Here is a 17,998-nt window from a genome sequence, read left to right on the forward strand (position 1 = left end):
ACTTTCTACTAGTGTCAACTGGATTGGATGCAACACACTATCATTGAGTGAATTATTAGGTTGGTGCAAAAGTAATTGCGGTTTTTGCCATTAATGGGTTGTGCAAGCCTTATAGATCCTGAAACAGCCAATTCAGAGCAAGGTTGCTGGCATTCTCCCCTGAAGAGCTGGATTGGGGGTGGGGCCAATATTAAAGCACTAGCTTGGGAGAAAGATGGAATTTAAATGTCCATATATTACCCTATTTATTATTTTCATTGCCATTCTCCATTCGTATTTCCTTTCAATAAAAAATTACTGAGAACATCTTATATGCAAAATGCCTTGAAAGATTCAAAGAGTTCTGGGACACATCCTTTCTCTCCAGGAATTTATGTCTTAGTGGAAAAGCCAGCTCTGTGAATCACCCTACAAAACCATAGACTTATGCAGCAAAATGGACAGCATATGAAATATCATCTGGTCTATGTTCACAGACATATTCTCCAGGGTCACAGAGCTCTAGAGTAACTGTCTTTTAATTTTGTGGTTTTCATTTTGATTATAATCTAAAACGTATTTTACTGGTTATAAAGGAAAAAAAAAAGATCCTCTTGTTTGCCCTAATGATTTACAATTGAGAGACATTTCAAGTCATAAGACTTTAGTTCCTTAAGTCACTGTTTGTCCAACTAGGATCCATGGAGTCTTCAGGGCCCACAGATGTATTTTCAGGAGTCTATTAAAGTTATTCTTCCCTTGAGATGTGTCCTTATATCACCAAGTCTGAGAAACTAACCTATTCCAACACGTCATTATCACAGACTTTTTTTTTTTTTTTTAAAGACCAAGGCCTAGGAAGAGTAAGAATAAAATTCCTAAAACATTTTAGATTTCTTATATTAATTAGAAATCATCATTTTCAACGTTTTTTTGAATTCTTTATCTCATTGCTTTCTTGTAAATATCCATGACCCACACACCCACACAAAATAGACAGTATTATTATCCTCATCATAGAGATAAAGAAATTGAGATTCGTAGCTGTTAAGTAACTTGCCCAAGTTCAACTAATAATAGTAAATGCAAACAGTGGCGTTAGAATGAAAACAATCTACTTTCCAGGCCAGTAGTCATGCCATTGTCCAAACTTTCTAGCATTTAGGGCAACAGATGTAACACATTAAAATCTGCAACCTCTGTTCCAAGAGTGTGTTTTGGTTTTATTTTACCAATGAGACATGAATTCCTCATTTGGTCATAGTCATTCCATGATATCTTAATGATTTCCTCTGCTTAACTTTGGTGGTTTAAAAATGTCTGCAAATTCTTTGATTGCTCCCATGAAGGAGGTCTATATATCCTCCCCTTGAATCTGGCTGACTAATAGCATGTGGTAGGGGTGACTCTATGTGAATATTGAGGTTGAGTCATAAAAGGTGATCCAGCTTCCACCTGGTCCTCATGAGATGCTCCCTCTTGGAACTCAGCCACTAAGCTATGAGGAAGCCCTGGCCACATGGACAGGCCATGTGTAGGTGCTCAGCTGACACCCCCAGTTGAGGTCTCAGCCAATAGCCAGCATCAACCCAAGACCTATGAGTGAAAAAGGTTTTGAGATGACTCCAGCTTTAGCAGCCATTGAACTGCATGAGAAAGCCTGTGTGAGAACCATCTAGCTGAGCCTAGAACCTAGAGAGACAGTGTAACAACTTTTAAACAACCAAGCTTTGGGCTGATTTGTTAGGCAGCAACAATGACTGGAATGCTGGCTGGGCACCTTGCATTGGGTGATTTCATCAGTGTTTCTCCCAAAAGGCATCATGATCTGCACTGTACTAGGAGCTTTCAGCTTGGAGAAAGATACCTGGTCTTCCTAAAGGGGACCAGAGGCTGAGCACAATTATGGCTTGATTGTCCCTAACATTTCTGTTCCTCTGACTTATATGTTCTCTTTTTCATCAGAAAACACTGCAATTGACTGCAGCTCAGTGCTGCTTCTGTAAACAGGGAATCAGTCCACCGTAAGGTAAAAATACCATGCTCCTGAGAGTTCCTTCTGATGAGATATCTCCCTTTGCTAATGCTGAAATAGATTCCCTCCCAGCTCTAGGAACTGGTGAGACAGCTGCCCTGAAGGAATGGAGGGACCAGGCAGCCAGAAGGAAAATCATCAGCAGTGAACATCTTCAGGGCAGGGAGAAGATGTCTTCATCTCTGGCCCAGTCCCCAGCATAGATGTATTTGGGTTTTCTAAATGAATGAATGAAGTCAAAGTAGCAATAGATTCACCTGATCAAACTTAATTCATTTGCGACTCACTAGCGCATGAATGAATAATCAAGGTACGTACTCACTTATAAAGGAAAAATTCTCCCTGTCCTCACAAAAGGTGGAGAGTGTAGGGGAAAATTACTTGGAATTGGAATAAGTCAATGAGTGAGCAGAAGACTTTCAAAATGAAATACTTAACAGAGAAAGAGAATAAACCTAATTTGGCAGAATTAAGCCTACAGTCATTAAAATGTCATGCCACTTAAAAGTGAAAGCTAAAATGTTGTCATGAAAGGGTTGCATGTTGTCTGCAGAGATCTCACTTACAGGAAGCATGGGTACTGCCTGCATCATTCTAGGTATCAGGAAAGCCTCACCCCATGAGCTACTGCAAATTGCCACACAGGCTAAGTATCATATACCTCCAGTGGGCACCATTCACAAAAGCCGGGAGCTTCTCCAGAATTTAAAAGCTAATTTAAAAGAATTCATCCCTAGCAAGCATCTATTACATTCACAGTTTTTATGGTAGAGATTTGAACACAGAATCAAGAAGTGATCTGATTGGGAAGATGGTCACACAGGTTAATAATAAGTGTTATGGGAGCAAAGCACACATCTAACTCTACCAAATGAAGTATAGGAAAGTACACCAAAGATGTGGCTTTTGAGTAGAACTTGCCAGGAAGAGGAGTATGGGAAAAGCCTTCTGGATATAAGCAGCACGGCATGCAAAGTGTCGTGAGTGTAGAGGAGCAAGGCACGTCTGTGGGGAGGACTAGTGGGGAATGAACCAGAAGAACTTAAGCAGAGACTTGACTGTAAAGGATCTTGGGATGCTAAGGAGTTTGGCCCTGACCTTCCAGATGTATTCTGTATTAATTAGGGGAGAAACTGGTAAGCCCAGAGAAAGCAGCCATAAACATGCTCCACACAGCATGGAGCCTGAGAGCCATGAGGTAGACCAGTCCTTGCCCTCTGTCTCGTTGAGGCCTAAAAGGTAGGAGATGTCTGTACATGCAGAAGCCTTTAGCCACAGTAATGTGGGATGCCCCACAAAGACAAGTTTCCTAATCCCTTGTATCCCATAGTCAGTAAGATCAGGAGTGGGAATAAACCAAAGGCCTCAGAGACTGAGGTATGTTTGTGTGTGGTAGTAGTTGTTGGTTTTGTACGCAAGCAGGAGGGAACATCCTGGGCCATTAGAAGCTTAAAGATATTTGACAATCTGGTCAAGGGTCTCTGATGGCTAATTGAACTTGGTTCAATGCAGGGAATGCAGACACCCTCTTTACCTACTACAGAGTTCTGCAATGGGCTCACCTAACCCAAGATTTTTAAACATATACTTTGGGACATCTTTGAAGACAAGACAAGTACACTTTTGTAAGAATAATACTAATCTCAATAATAAAAATAATATCAGTTATTAAATGTTGTGTCCTTCCAAAATTCATATACTGAAATAAGGTTTAATCTCGAATGTGGCTGTATTTAGAGATGGGAACTTCAAGGAAATAATTATGACTAAATGAAGTCATAAGGGGTGGGACCCTGATCCAATAGGATTAGTGTCCTTATAAGAAGAGCGAGATCACTCTGTCTGGGCACAAACACAACAAGGAACATAGCTGAGATGATGTCTGTCTGCCAGTCAGGAAGCCCTCACCAAGAATTAAATTTGTCAACACCTTTGTCTGGGACTTCTAGCCTCCAGAACTGTAAGAAAATAAATATCTGTTGTCTAAGCCACTGAGTCTATGGTATTTTGTTATGGCAACCCAAGCTAATAAAAATAGCAAGAATAGTTAACATTTATGGAGCACTTATTATGGGCAAGTCATTGTTATAAGTGCTAGTGATACGTGCTTCATACTTATTAACTGTGTTAATGGTAGGCACCATTATCTCCTTTTTTTTTTTTTTTTTTTTTTTTTTTGAGACAGGGTCTTACTCTGTCACCTAGACTGGAGTGCAGTGGTATGACATTGGCTTACTGTAGCCTCCAACTCCCGGGTTCAAGTGATTCTCCTTCCTCAGCAACCCCAGTAGCTGGGATTACAGGCGTGCGCCATGACACCTGGCTAATTTTTGTATTTTTAGTAGAGATGAGGCACCATGTCGCCCAGGCTGGTCACGAACTCTTGAGCTCATGTGATCCACCCTCTTTGGCCTCCCAAAGTGCTGGGATTACGGGCATGAGCAACCTCGTTTGGCTCGTTATCTCCATTTTACATTTGAGTAAACTGAGGTTTAGTAAGTCACCTGAGGCAATGCAGCTAATGTGTGGTAGAGGTGAAATTCAAACCCAGCAAAGCGCCCCAGAGAGCCTTCTCAGCATTTACACTGCTGGCCATTGAGATATTCATTGGAAAGTTCTGTGTGCTGAGTAGAGCTTCTCACTGAGCAGGGACCCAGGACCTTGGCCAGTTCTCTGCCGGTCAACTTATTTAGGCCAGGGTCAAAAGGCCTCATTCTCCCTGCATGTCCCCCTGCTCGGTGGCTTGATTTTTCCTCAGAGGGGCTGGAACCCTTCCACAGATACCACTAGAGTCCCAGGACCATTCCTGCCTTCTTTTTCCCATAAAGAGCAAGCATTATTCAGCCACCCTACCCTTGCCTGCACATTGAGATGGGAACTGAGAGTTGTAAAAAAGCTTTGAAGAACCACAGAAATAATTTTTTTTTTTCCTAATCATTTTGGATCCATTTGCTCATTACCCATTTGAGAAAAACCTTGCAGAAAAGCAATTTCCTAATATGGCACTTTGGATATACAATGTAAACATTTTTGTCCTGGGACAAATAGGCTTGAGATTTGTTAAACTCTCCAGAGACAAATTTTTCTTTCTATTTTCTTTTCTGTGATGTGATATGACATTATAGGGTGTTGGGGATGGAGGGGAGTCTTGTGTACTTACACATTTTCCCATTGATTCTCATGTTATTTCAATTGTACATTATTTTCCCAGAAAAATTGTCATAAACCATTTGGAATGGCCATGCTTTTAATGGGTGCTAAAGATTTTTCTCTCTAGCTTTGTCATCATTAATAGGCTCTCCAAGAGGTTCATTGTCCCATGGTGAATCAGTGGTGAAACTCCCAACCTCCCACTCCCTCATTGAGCCACATTTACCCGACAGCAAGTCTTTCTTTCTGGCCCTGGCTTGAATTTAAGCTTCAAGATGGAAAGATCTGGCAAAAATCTGACACTAAATAGCTTTGTCTTGTCACTTAGTATTAAGTATTCCTCTGCCCAATGAAGTGCAGGTTGACTTGAAGCCAAAAGCTTATCCTGTGTTCTAGGGGTCACCAAACTCTGCACCAGGTCTCAGAGCAAGTTCTAAAGGCAGAGTCCTTCCATTCAGGCTTTTACATTCCTCACCAGGAGCCCCCAGGGCCAGTCCTGCAGGACAGTCATGCATATGGTTTCCAAGATCCCAACCCCCTCTAAAGCCACTCTCCGCACATTTTTCTAAGCCTTTTCTGCAATTTTCTGCTGCTTTTCTTCTGTTATTTCCATCTCTTTTTCTTGCTACTACTTGGTGGAACCATCGTCAGAAATGCGTTCCCCTATGCTAGCTCTGTCACTGTCTACATGAGCAGTCTGTGGCGATGCATTCCTGCAATCTTCTCTGTTGCATTTTGTGCTAAGTGAATGCCAGCAGTCAGCTAGAAACTTAAGTGAATGGCTTAGATTGTAATTCCTAGAGGTGGTGCCTGACATAAATCAAGGCCTCCCAAAGTGCTGGGATTACAGGCATGAACCACCACACCTGGTTGCTAAATAAATTTTAAAGAAAAGGATAGTCCTTGGGCACATCTTTGGCACCTTTACACAAATGTGTTATTTTCAGAGGAAACAAAAAAAAGACATAGTACAGTGTTTGTTAAGATTAATTCTAATACTTCTAATAGCAGTTAGGTATTGAGTAGCTATTAAAGATATATATATTAGGCTGGGCGCGGTGGCTCACAATTGTAATCCCAGCACTTTGGGGAGCCGAAGTGGATGGGTCACTTGGGGTCAGAAGTTTGAGACCAGTCTGAACAACATGGCAAAATCCCATCTCCGCTAAAAATACAAAAATCAGCCAGCTGTGGTGACATGCCCTGTAATCCCAGCTACTCAGGAGGCTGAGGCAGGAGAATCAGTTGAACCCAGAAGGCAGAGGTTTCAGTGAGCTGAGATCATACTACTGCACTCCAGCCTGGGTGACAGAGTGAGACTTTTTCTCAAAAAATAAATAAGATAAAAATTTAAAAAAATATGTATATATGTACATATACATATGTGTATAATTTCATTTCATATTCTTAGTTTAACTCCACAGCAATCCAACAAAGGAAGTTGCATAATTAGCACCATTTACAAATGCAGAGAAAGGTTAAGGACCTTTCCAAGATCATAGACCTAGGAAGGTTGTATGGAGAAAGGACACTGAATAACCAAAGATGTTAAGACTTCTCAATCAAATGATGCCAAGCAAAAATTATGAAGCCAAAAGGGCCTGAATGGCAGAAGAGTTTGAGGGTGAGGCCAGCCAGAAAAGATAGAAGGAATAGGGTAGGAGCTTAGGATGGGGCAGTTGGAAGCATGTGGAGCCCATACTCTTCAACTCCCCCTACCCCATCTACCACCATATTGAGTCATCTTTGAAGATTGGTGACAACTGTGAAGTTGGCCAGAATGAGCTGGTGGGCCACAGTGCCACCTAAGCATTCATGGAGGGTATAGAGGGAAAACCACCATAATTCTCTTGCACTAGGTGACTCCCAGTTCCTACTGGGCCTCTGGTTTTTCTTTCCTCTGAAATGCTAGCTCAGCCCCTTACCCTGGGTTAGCCCAGGCTTTCAGTAGCATTGATAAATGGCCCAGTGTAGAGACAAAGTCTTCTACAAAGCCCCTCCCTGCTGAACCTTCTGGTGGGCCATACTGACTTGGCCCTCAACTCATCCCAGAGAGCTGGCCAGGAATCACTCTGTCCACCAGCCTATACCAACTGTTCCCGACCAGCTCTAACCTCTTTTGAATCATCAAGAGGACCATTAGGTGAGCTCTGTGAGAGTATGAGGGAGTAGTGAGAGCTTCCTGTAAAAATTCAGTAAGGAAGACAACCTGGAAAAGCAAGAGAGCACTGCCCTAGGAGTACAAGATGGTGAGAAGGCCCACACAGGCAGCTTCTTGGTTCCCTACAGAGATGATGGGAGGGACTCAGGTCTTCCAACCTAGCCAGTGACATTTCCCCTATCAGCCTCATCTTGAGAAAAGTTCCTCTTATTTTTCATGGGCGCCAAAATAGGAAAGCAAAAACATTTGCATTTCAAAAGTGCAATGTAAGGCAATTCTTAAACCAAAGATATAAATTTCTATCAATAAAATTAAATTTCTGTCTGCTGGTATGTTATTGCATCATGAGAAAATAGCTGGATGGATTGTCACTATGTGCAGAGACTATGTTTAGGATGATCTGAGTTACAGCTAGACTATGAAGCATGCACCAAATTCTTCAGGGAGAGGTCAGAAGTCATCCTCTAGAGAATGTGCAGGCCTTGATTTGCAATCAAGCTCTTTTCACAGCAGCAGTTCCATGTAGCTGAGTTCCATGGTGGATAGCCAGGGATTCATTTATTTAACTGCACCAATAAATCCTAAGCAATCCTTAGGGAAGCCAGCCACTCACAAATAGTAGAATGTCAGCCACTGGGTGAGGAGGCTGGTGCTGAGAAGGGCTTCCTAGTAGCCCCCAAACACAGAAAATAATAAACTTTCCAGCTCATCCACTGCCTCAGACTCCTCTTTACTTCTTCTATGGCCATTGGGCTTCAGTGGGAAAACAGAACAAGAGTTGGATGCTTGCTAGACACCCCAACACACGCCATTTAGGGGTAGGAGGAAGGGAGACTGGGAGAGGAATGCAGGAAGTAGAGGTCACATGAAATTATGGCTGCTCCAAAAGGGGACACAGTATTCAAGGCATCACGGGAAGTATAGGAGCACAGATCCTCAGCCAGAGTCCCTCTCCTCTCAGCCTCACGGACTCTGGTCCGGCAGCCTGGGGGCTAACTGGTCTGCAGGGAGTTGGATAGTCAGTGAAAGCACTCTGCTCTCCTCCCCCAGCTCACCTCCAGGTAAATGTGTGTATTTAACTAAACCACAACCACAAAGGCTCATGAAATTTTCCTGGAAGCCAGTTAAAACAAGGAGAGTCACAGTAGTAGACAGAATTAAGCCATGTACCAATTCTTTTTGGCTTACAAGTGCCGGAATTGCTTGTTTATACATTAAGAGCAAAAAAAAAAAGAAAAAAAAAGACTGTAGTCTTTTCTCTTAATTGCTGTAATTATACTTGTGCCACCCACAAGAGAGGCCGTTGATCTCATTTCTAAAGGGCAATTGTTGTAGCCTGGCTCGTCTGAGAGCTTTACAAGGTTTTTCTCATTTTCTGATTACCACTGGCCTATTGAGCTGCCAGTAGAAATTTATTTTCTCCCTGGTGCATTTCTCCCTCCCCACACCACCCCCCCACCACGCCTTTCTCTCTCTCTCTCTCTCTTTCTCTCTCTTTCCCTCCCTCCTCCTCTCTCTGCTGCTGCTGGGTAGTTACCAGGAAGAGCTCACTTCCTCCTTCCTCAGGATCAAAAGGGATTGCAATTTCTGTGATCAATTGTGTGTGGTTAGACATTCTCAGAATATCCTGAATGTGGAAGTACTCAAAAGCCCATAATCTGGATAATAGTGGTCTGTACTGGCCACATCCCTTAGAAAAGGCTCGAGAAACCTGGGTCAAAAAATTTATAAACATTTTTTGGCTCATGTGCATTCTATGTTGAATTGGGCGAAGCATTTCCTTCGGGCTACCCGATACATAGCAATCTGAAGTATCATTGTGGCCTTCTACGCTTATCCTTGGAAGTCCTGCCTGGGTCCTTTCCCTGTGTAATCGTGAAGGAATGCTGTTCCAAAGACATAGGGTCAGAAGGGCGCAATAAATCAATCCAGATACACCCCTAATGAATGGCAAATTAAACAGCATTTGTTTTAAGTTCATAGGTCCTCTTGGAAGATGCCTTTTTAGTGCAAGTAAAATTCCTGGGTTGCAGGTATGAAAGGCTATGGGAGTGGGATGTGGAGAGCTCATAGTGTCTGGGTTGTTTTAGCCACAGTTTTTAAAAGTGCCAAAAATATCGCCAAAGTTAGTTTGCCCGGCTAACTCTGAATGTGCAGTGCTTTCTGCAGCCCTTATCCTGAAACGGAATTGTCTGATTGCTGTAGATTCTGGAGCGACCCAGACTCTTGCTCATTGGGGTCCCCCCTTGCTCATTCAGGTGGTGCTGCTGGGCTGGATAGGTGTTTTTGAGAATCTGCCATCCTCAAGGCTGCAAAGATTGAGCTAAAACAAATCTTCCAGTCACACACAATTCTAGCAAAATCACGGAGACATGGCCTGTGGCATTGAGAAGATTAAATTACCAAGCCCGCTGTGCCCCCTCCCCCAAGTAACTGGAATAAACTTGTTAGAGCTGCATCAGAAAGAACAGAATAGCCTTTAGTCTTCCACAGCCCCTAAGCATTTTGGTAATAAATAATAAAAGGTATTTATTACATGTTACAGTGACATTGTGGAATTCAAATGCAGTTAGCCATAACATTTTCTTCCTCAAATGTTAAAAAGAAAGAAAAAAGAATTAGGAGTGGAGAGGCAGGACAGCGGGAGCAGTGGCTTTAAAACCTGAGGAATGTGGTAAAGAGAGCCTTGTGTGTTTTTTATAGTCGTAGAATGGGGGTAGAAGGTAGGGGGAAAACATGGGCAGGAAGTCAGGGGATTAGGGCTGCAGGCCTGTCGGTGCCACTGTCTGACTTTGCTACCTTGAACAGGAGGACTACCCTCGCTCCAACGCAGCTTCGCAGTTATCATCAGATAAAAGGGTTGAGACCCTTCCTGTTTTATCAGCTGTTTATTCAGTTCTCTCAAAAGACCTCTGTGTCAGGCTTCCCTGAAGTTCATTCTTCTTCTTCTTCTTTTTTTTTTTTTTTTTTTTTTGAGACGGAGTCTCGCTCTGTCGCCCAGGCTGGAGTGCGGTGGCGCGATCTCGGCTCACTGCAAGCTCTGCCTCCCGGGTTCACGCCATTCTCCTGCCTCAGCCTCCCGAGTAGCTGGGACTACAGGCGCCCGCCACCTCGCCTGGCTAATTTTTTTGCATTTTTAGTAGAGACGGGGTTTCACCGTGTTAGCCAGGATGGTCTCGATCCCTTACCTTGTGATCCGCTCGCCTCGGCCTCTCAAAGTGCTGGGATTACAGGCGTGAGACACCGCGCCCGGCCGGTATACTCTTCTGAACCATTCTTCCTTTCAACCAAAAGGAGCCAAGCTCAGTCTGAGTAATGGGCAAGGGATGAAGAAACAGGCCCTGTGTTTCCCTTGCCTCAATTTACCGTGCTGTGGACTGGACAGCAAAGTCTTCCCTAGACTGACTCCCCATAACGCTACAGGAAGCATCTGGCCGTAGAGGATAGTGGCTAAAAGCATAAGCTCGGAGTCACGTTTTTGGCTTGGGTTCTAGCCCTGGTCACCTGTAACCGGATGTTCCATTACACTGGGACTTTGAGCAACTTGTTTAATGTCTCTGAGCTACAGAGTCCTTATTTGGAAAATGGTATATTATATCTAAAAATGAATGACAGGACCTAGCATAGTCCTTGACACATACGCTCTCAATTAATGGTAGCCAAAGAAATGAGCAATAATAAAAATGTTTCCTAGGCCTTAGTCTTATTCTAGTAACTAAGGGTAAATGATGACTGGGAGCAGGGAAGAAGAGTGCCTTATTTGTATGCAGGAGCCTCTGGCAAGCACACATGAGCTGTTCTAGGTGCTGGCTGGGGAGGTACCACAGCACATCTTAGGAACCATGCCTGCATTTAAGGAAGGACCGCAAAGACAAGAAGCAGGAATGAGAGACCTCTTGGAAAAAAAAACGTGGATTTTACATTCACTCATTCATTTATCTAGCACTGAGGAGCTATTGCAGTTGTGGCTTTTGGTTACTTGTTCATGTGTTAAACCTTTGCTAGCAGGATAACAGAGATGAATGGCACCATCCTTGCCCTCAGGAAAGTGACAGTCTACAGTGCTAAAAGCAAACTGGCAGTGACAATAGAAGATACTAAGTCTGAGGAAGGTCAGCACAGGGAGCACGGGAGGTGGGGTGACTGTTCTGATTTGTCCAGGACTATCTTGATTTTAACACTAAAAGCCCACATTCCAGGAAGTCCCTCTGTCCCAAGCAAACAGACAGTTGGTCACCCTAGTGGGAGGAGCCAGAGGAGCGGCAGCACCTGAACTAATCTTGCCAAGTCAGAGAGGGCTTCTTGGCAGAAGGGATGGCCTACAAGGAAAGTAGGAATTAGCCAGGCAAGGATGTTGATAAATTGGAGGTGGAGTGGGTCTTAATTAGAAAGAATCCCATATGCAAAAACCTAAAGGCAGGCGAGACAGTGAGGAAGTGGGGAACCCTGGGGAGAGAAGGTGGAAGGCCTTTCTTTGCTGTGGACAGTCATTGCCCTCCAAATGTGTTCCTCTTCTCCTTGATCTCTCCTCTGACTCCTGTTGATTGAGAATGTAGATCTGCAAAACTGTGGGAGATGCTGTCGAGGCAACTCTCACATTAGCAGGGAGAAAAGAAGGCGAATTTTTCCCAAGATCCCTTTCAAGTCTTTGATTCTAAACCAAGAATCCATACCATAAGGCCATCCATCAGGGAGGTGTTCACTCTGTGTATAAGATAAATAGCCTACACCTTCCCTATGTATTTCAACCACCTTGAAGAGTGACACAAGTCATCACACAGTTGATTTGCCAGCAATGATGTGTCCATCACAAAGTGAACCAGCATGGATGTGTTTGCTGGACCACCACCAGTCGGCTGAGCCACCATGGAGATGCAAGTTTAATTATTTTGTTTTTCTAAGTGAAAAAAAAAATAAAAAAAAAAAAAAAACCCTTTTCTGGTGAGGCATCGCACCCTTTCCCATGCTCATGAAGACCTAGAGAACCAGCTGGAGTTTGTTTTTTTCCCCATTATTCCCTAAATGTTTGCTGTAAAGAATGTTCTTTGATGTGACTTGTTTCTGTCCTTTACAGAGCCTATTCTGTAAATAGGAACAGTATTAAATCAAGAGGGTACCTGTTTTGCTTTTCCCAGCACTTCTTTCCCAAAGTGAATCACTTTGGGAAAGGTGATTTCTAGATTGTTAATTCTTTAGCTATGTGTTTCATCCTCTAATATCAGGCTGGTGTAGACACACTGGGAAAAGAAATAAAAACTTAATGTCTTTTCTAAAGCCTCTCCCAGAGAAGAAAAGAACACGGGGAGGAAGGAGTCTTGACATCACTTAATAAAGCTTTATGAGTAACTCCTTTACTACCATAGATAACATTGCTAATGCATATTGCTCAATGAATGAAAATGTCCCAGGCTATACTTTACAACAGGCAGAAAACTTTGAGCTGTCTTGCCAATGCTTTATACTAAGTGCCAAATCCTTATTTCTTTCTTAGGCATTTATTGTAATAATATGAATCATGATGCATCACTCTGGTATTCGTGTGGCTGCTCAGTGTTAAGTCCCCAGGACCTCCATGGAGTTGACTTTATTTGGTTTTCCACTTCCGTTTCTGAGTGAGAGCTACATGAACTCAGACATGAAGGCTCACAGGAGCTCAAGTGGGCGGCCCTTTCTGTTGCTGTTTTGGTCTGCCTGTACTCAGTGGTTGTGGTATGTGCAGACCTGAGCACTTCAGGGGACATTCAGCTGGAACTACCCCCATTTCCTCTAGTTTCTATTAAAACAAGAGACTTAGGATGATGTTCAGGAATGCTCAGACAGTTGCAAACCTCTGGGGCACTTGGAAGAAATGTGGCTATTAATAGAATTTTTGAGCATTGACGTATATGTTTTCTAACTTCCCATACATAATCCTGAGAGTGGGGCTGGATGTTAAACCCTGGAAGTAGGGAGTTTCCAGAAAACCATTCAAGGTATCAGTATCAGGTTTTTGACTTGATGAAGAGTTTGGATGAGTGGCTTCTGTATATAAAGGTTAATAGTGCCTATTTCAAAGCCTAAATGGAATGCTGTGCTCATCTCCAACTTTGTGAATGTTCAATTGGCACAGTCAATTTATTCACTTTGAAAGTCTTAACCATGCTGGTGAACCAGCAGGAGTGCTGTTGGGAATATTTAACATAAGCAAAAAGGAAAGGTAATGAACATTGAGAGCAATTGAAATGATGATCCAGTGAAAAATATGTAGCCTTACCTGAGTGTCTCAGCTGAGCATCAGTCCAGCGGAGCACCAATCACTTGCAGTGGCTGTGGCAAAGACAGTGATGGCTTATTCATTGATTTGTACAATAAATATTGTGCCTTCACTACATGCCACTTACTCTGCTAGGCACTGGAGATACCATTCTGGACAAAACCAGACGTGCTCCTGTCCTTCCAAGTCTAACAATTTGGCCCGAAAGACAGATATTAATCAAGTAGTCACATAAAAATAAATAAAATGTCAACCTTGACAAGGAATTGGACAAGGTACTATGAAAGGCCTTGACCTAGCTGAGGATAGAATGATTGGGCTGAGACTTAAAAGATGATAAGTAATTAACTAGGATACCACAAGAGGGAAGAGTGTTTCAGGCAGAGGGAACAGCTTGTGCATATGAAATTGAGTGGTTCACCCAGTCATAAAATTAATAACTGGTAGATTCAGAGATGGCTGAAGAGCTCTAGGGGTCTCAGTTAGGAGTTTTACTAGCCCTATCTAATAGACCTTTTGCATAGTTCTATAGCTATGCCGTTGGATACAGTAGCCATTAGTTATATGTGGCTATTAGCCCTTAAACTGTGTTTAGTGTGACGAGGAACTGAAATTTTATTTAATTTTAATTCATTTAAATATAAATAGCCAAATGTGGCTACCATATTGGAAAGCACAGATCTGTATGAACCAAATCCTGAACTAGCCCAAGCTACATAGGGCAGAGGATTATTAAAGAGGAGAGGAAATAATTTTTTTTTTTCCTGAGATAACAATAAGCACATTGACCCCGGGGCTTCATTCATTCACTCTCACTCAAAAACATAAATTTATTGGGTACTCACCATGTGCCAGGTACTAGGCTAGACCTGGAGTTTCTCTGATTAACAAGACCAATCTCCCACTCTTGAGGTGTTCAGAGTCTAATGAGAGCAGAAACACTCACAGTAGTAATAGCAATACATTGTGGTTGAATTGGCAAGACTTTGCTTTTTTAGGGTTGCTTACAATGGGAAGAACTGAGGGATCGTTCTTCTCTAATCCAATACTAGGTATGCTCAAACCTATAGGTAAAGGTCATGGTTTCTAAATCCCAACTGCTCCATACTCTGAGGTCTTCAAATAAAGAGGGAGGGTTTTAATATAACACACTACACACTTAAAAAAAAAAAATCTCCCAAATTCAGTATACCAGTATAAAAAAAGAGGTGGATTTGCTTTGCATATAGGCCTTGCATGCCTCTTCATATGTAGGGCATCTATTGCTGAGTTTGGGGAAGTTGGGCCCCACCAGTTGAAATTCTTCATAAATAGGTCATGAGACTTTTACTCAAGGATCTGGGAAGTGACATCAAATTTTAGTCAGAGCCAAGCTGTATTTTCACGGGACTTTCAGGCATTGACTTTTGCTTCTCACACAAGCTAAAAAGGGAGCTAATAACTTTTACATGTTTTCTAAAAGCACTTTCTCACAAGCAGTGGCTGTTCAAACACTTCAAACACTTAAACCTTCCTGCTATTACACACAGAATGCCAACAGTTATTACATCATTGTAAAAAACACTTCCTGATACTCAATTATACTCATTATGCCTAAATATTTAATTCCTGCCAATACCCAATTTAAATCGTCACTTCAAAATAATTTGTTTCCGATTATTGGGATCTACTAAATTACCTCCTTAAACCTATCACCTGAAAAAACATTACATGCCAGGGAGAATAAAGAGACCTTCCCCATTACAAATTCAGGACACTTGCCCAGGGAGCTTCTCCTTATGGCACACTGGTTTCTACAGTGTGTTCTGGCTTACAGCTTGTCCCTCCATCTTGGAGACCCAAGGAGGAAGAACCCAGATGGTGTGCCCCACTGACCTCGTCTGTCAACAATGACTGCTCAGCAAAATTAGTGGGTGTGGGGTGTGGAGTAAAAAATACAGAAGCAGAGGCTTACTCAAAATACACTTAATGAGAACCATCTAGGGGGACTGGAAATCCATATTTTTAAAAAATATTTCAAGGGATTCACAAATGATTGGTTAACAGACTAAAAAATACTATTGTATTCAATTAGCATATTTTACCATTACATTTATGACATAATTTTCAGTGTGAAGTTTGTCAGTGAAGTTTTCCTCTGAATTAGACAAGTACCTCAGGACTTCTTAATACCAAAGTGACTCTCCCTCATCTGTATTATTGCCGATAGGGCATTGCATTTCCACCAACAATACTAACTTAAATTTCTCCATATGTTTCTTTTTTCATCAATGCTTCTTGCACTTCATTTGTTTTTTCTGGGTTAAATTTTGCTCCTGCTAAAGTATATCCTTGGCATTTCTTTCCATGAAGGCCTTAGTAGTAAACATTTTTAGTTTTTGGAAGTCTGAACATATCTTTATTTTTGTATCATTTAAGAATGAAACTTTAACAAGATATAAAAAGCTAAAATAATAATCGTATCCCATAAGCACAGAGAAGATATTATTCCATTGTCTTCTGGAATCCATTGTTGCTTATGAGAAGTCATCTGTTAATAATCTAATTATCTTTGCTTTAAAGGTAATTTGTCTTTTCTTTCTGGTAAATTTATCTTTATTTTCATGTAGTGTGGTTTCAATGATATGTGTTTAGGTTCAGATTTGTGCTTAATTATCATTTTTGGATTCCATGTTCTTTTTCAACTTAAGGATTTATAATTTTCTTTAATTTTGAAAATATTTCTACCATTGTCTTCAAATAATACCTCTTGCCCACATGTTGGGTTGTTCATTCTATCTCCGTGTCTTTTTATCTTCTCTTTTATATGCTTAATGTCTTTATCTTTTTGAAAAGTGTTTCCCTGAGGGAAAATTAGTAAATTAGAGGTAAATGTCGGGAGGTCACTTTGCTATTTCACTCATATATTCAGGCTCTAAAGTATTTTTAGTGACTATATTTTTCATTACTAGAACCTGTATTTGCCATTAAAAAAAAATCTCACTTTTTTTTCCCAAGAACTTTTGCACATTTCTTTCTTTTTCTCATGAATATTTTTAAAATGCATATTAAAAATCTCTTTCAGATTTCTCAACTATTTCTATTCTTGTGCATTTGCTCAGTCTTTCATGGAAGTTTATTATGTACTTGTGAGTTCATCTTCAGGGAGAGTTATTTTTCATAGGGGGCATCCCTTTGAAGAGGTACAAAGTTTGCTTGTGGACCAGTTTTTATGTTAATTTCTCATTCTTGTATTATATAGGTAGCATTAATTTGGAACCTGCCATTGGACAGGGTGGTCTTGGGGTTTCTGTTTCTCATAAGTGACTTTCCCCTCTTCTGCAGTTCCACATACCTGACCTGGTGGATAGAGTTTTCCTAGTGTTTTATCAAGACAGAACTTCCCAGCACCTAGATTTAGGCAGAATTTAGGATCTAGCTTTACAGCACACATAGTGCTTTCAACATCAGTCCTGCATAGCTGATACTTCCCTAAGCCCTAGGAGTATTCCACTTCCAACATGTCTGTAAGAAATTTTATTTTCAACTTCCGTTTTGAGCTCTTTGAGTAATGATTAAAAGTGTAGAATCTAGATTCTGACCACTTGGAATTAAAATAAACAGCTCTGCCACTTACTAGCTGTATAACTTTGGGGAAGTTGCTGAATCTCTCCATGCCTTAGTTTTCTCAGCTATAAAACTGTGACAATAACTTTCTCATGGAGTTGTAGGAATCAAATAAGTTAATATAGGCAAAATACTGAGGATGGTGCCTGACACATAGCAAGCATTAAATATATGTTTGCCATCATAATCTTACTTTCAGCTTGCCTACATATTAAACTTTTTTGTTAATATATTATATATAGAGGTATATGTTAACATATATTTTAATAGATATAATTTTGTTAAATATATTTTATTAGGTTATATATGTGTCCTATATATAGGTATATATTAACACATATTTTAATATACATAATTTTGTTAAATGTGTTTTATTATGTTATATGTGTGTCATATATTTTCTTTCATAATTTGAAAAATATGTTTTATATATGGATAGCATAAGATTTTCATTCTGTTTTAGAAATATGGCCTTTCTAAAGTGAGGGCACAGTGGTAACAAGCAGGATATGGGGAGCTTATATTATATTCAGTTGCTATATGCAGGATTTGGGGCCTCTGACTTCTCAATGGTTGAATTCTTTTTTCCTCATTAAAGGCTTGGCTAGGCTCTGCTATCCTTCTCTCCTTCCCATGGCTGTCACTGCTAATCTTCACAAATTCATCTTTATTTTGAAGGTCATGGAACTCCAGAGATGTTTAGATGTATTTGAGCTGGCAGGAGAATTATTTTACTTCATTCATTTCTACATACAAAAGGTTTTTTATTTTGTGTTTTACCATTTTATTTGACCACACCAGCAAGTCTGTTTAA

The 17,998-nt window shown here is 41.1% G+C and overlaps 1 long non-coding RNA gene across 1 annotated transcript in view; it reads right to left on the reverse strand.

The window, feature by feature from the left end:
• Positions 1–17,998, reverse strand: part of LOC140711276 (uncharacterized) — a 135,773-nt gene that overhangs the window by 26,121 nt on the left and 91,654 nt on the right. Inside the window, exon 4 of the long non-coding RNA XR_012092427.1 lies at positions 14,424–14,501. This is a non-coding gene — a long non-coding RNA (uncharacterized lncRNA). The remainder of the gene's footprint in view (positions 1–14,423; positions 14,502–17,998) is intronic.

The sequence above is a fragment of the Chlorocebus sabaeus genome, unplaced genomic scaffold (genome assembly GCF_047675955.1).
Source record: "Chlorocebus sabaeus isolate Y175 unplaced genomic scaffold, mChlSab1.0.hap1 unalloc_scaffold_450, whole genome shotgun sequence".
In the NCBI taxonomy this organism is placed as follows: domain Eukaryota; kingdom Metazoa; phylum Chordata; class Mammalia; order Primates; family Cercopithecidae; genus Chlorocebus; species Chlorocebus sabaeus.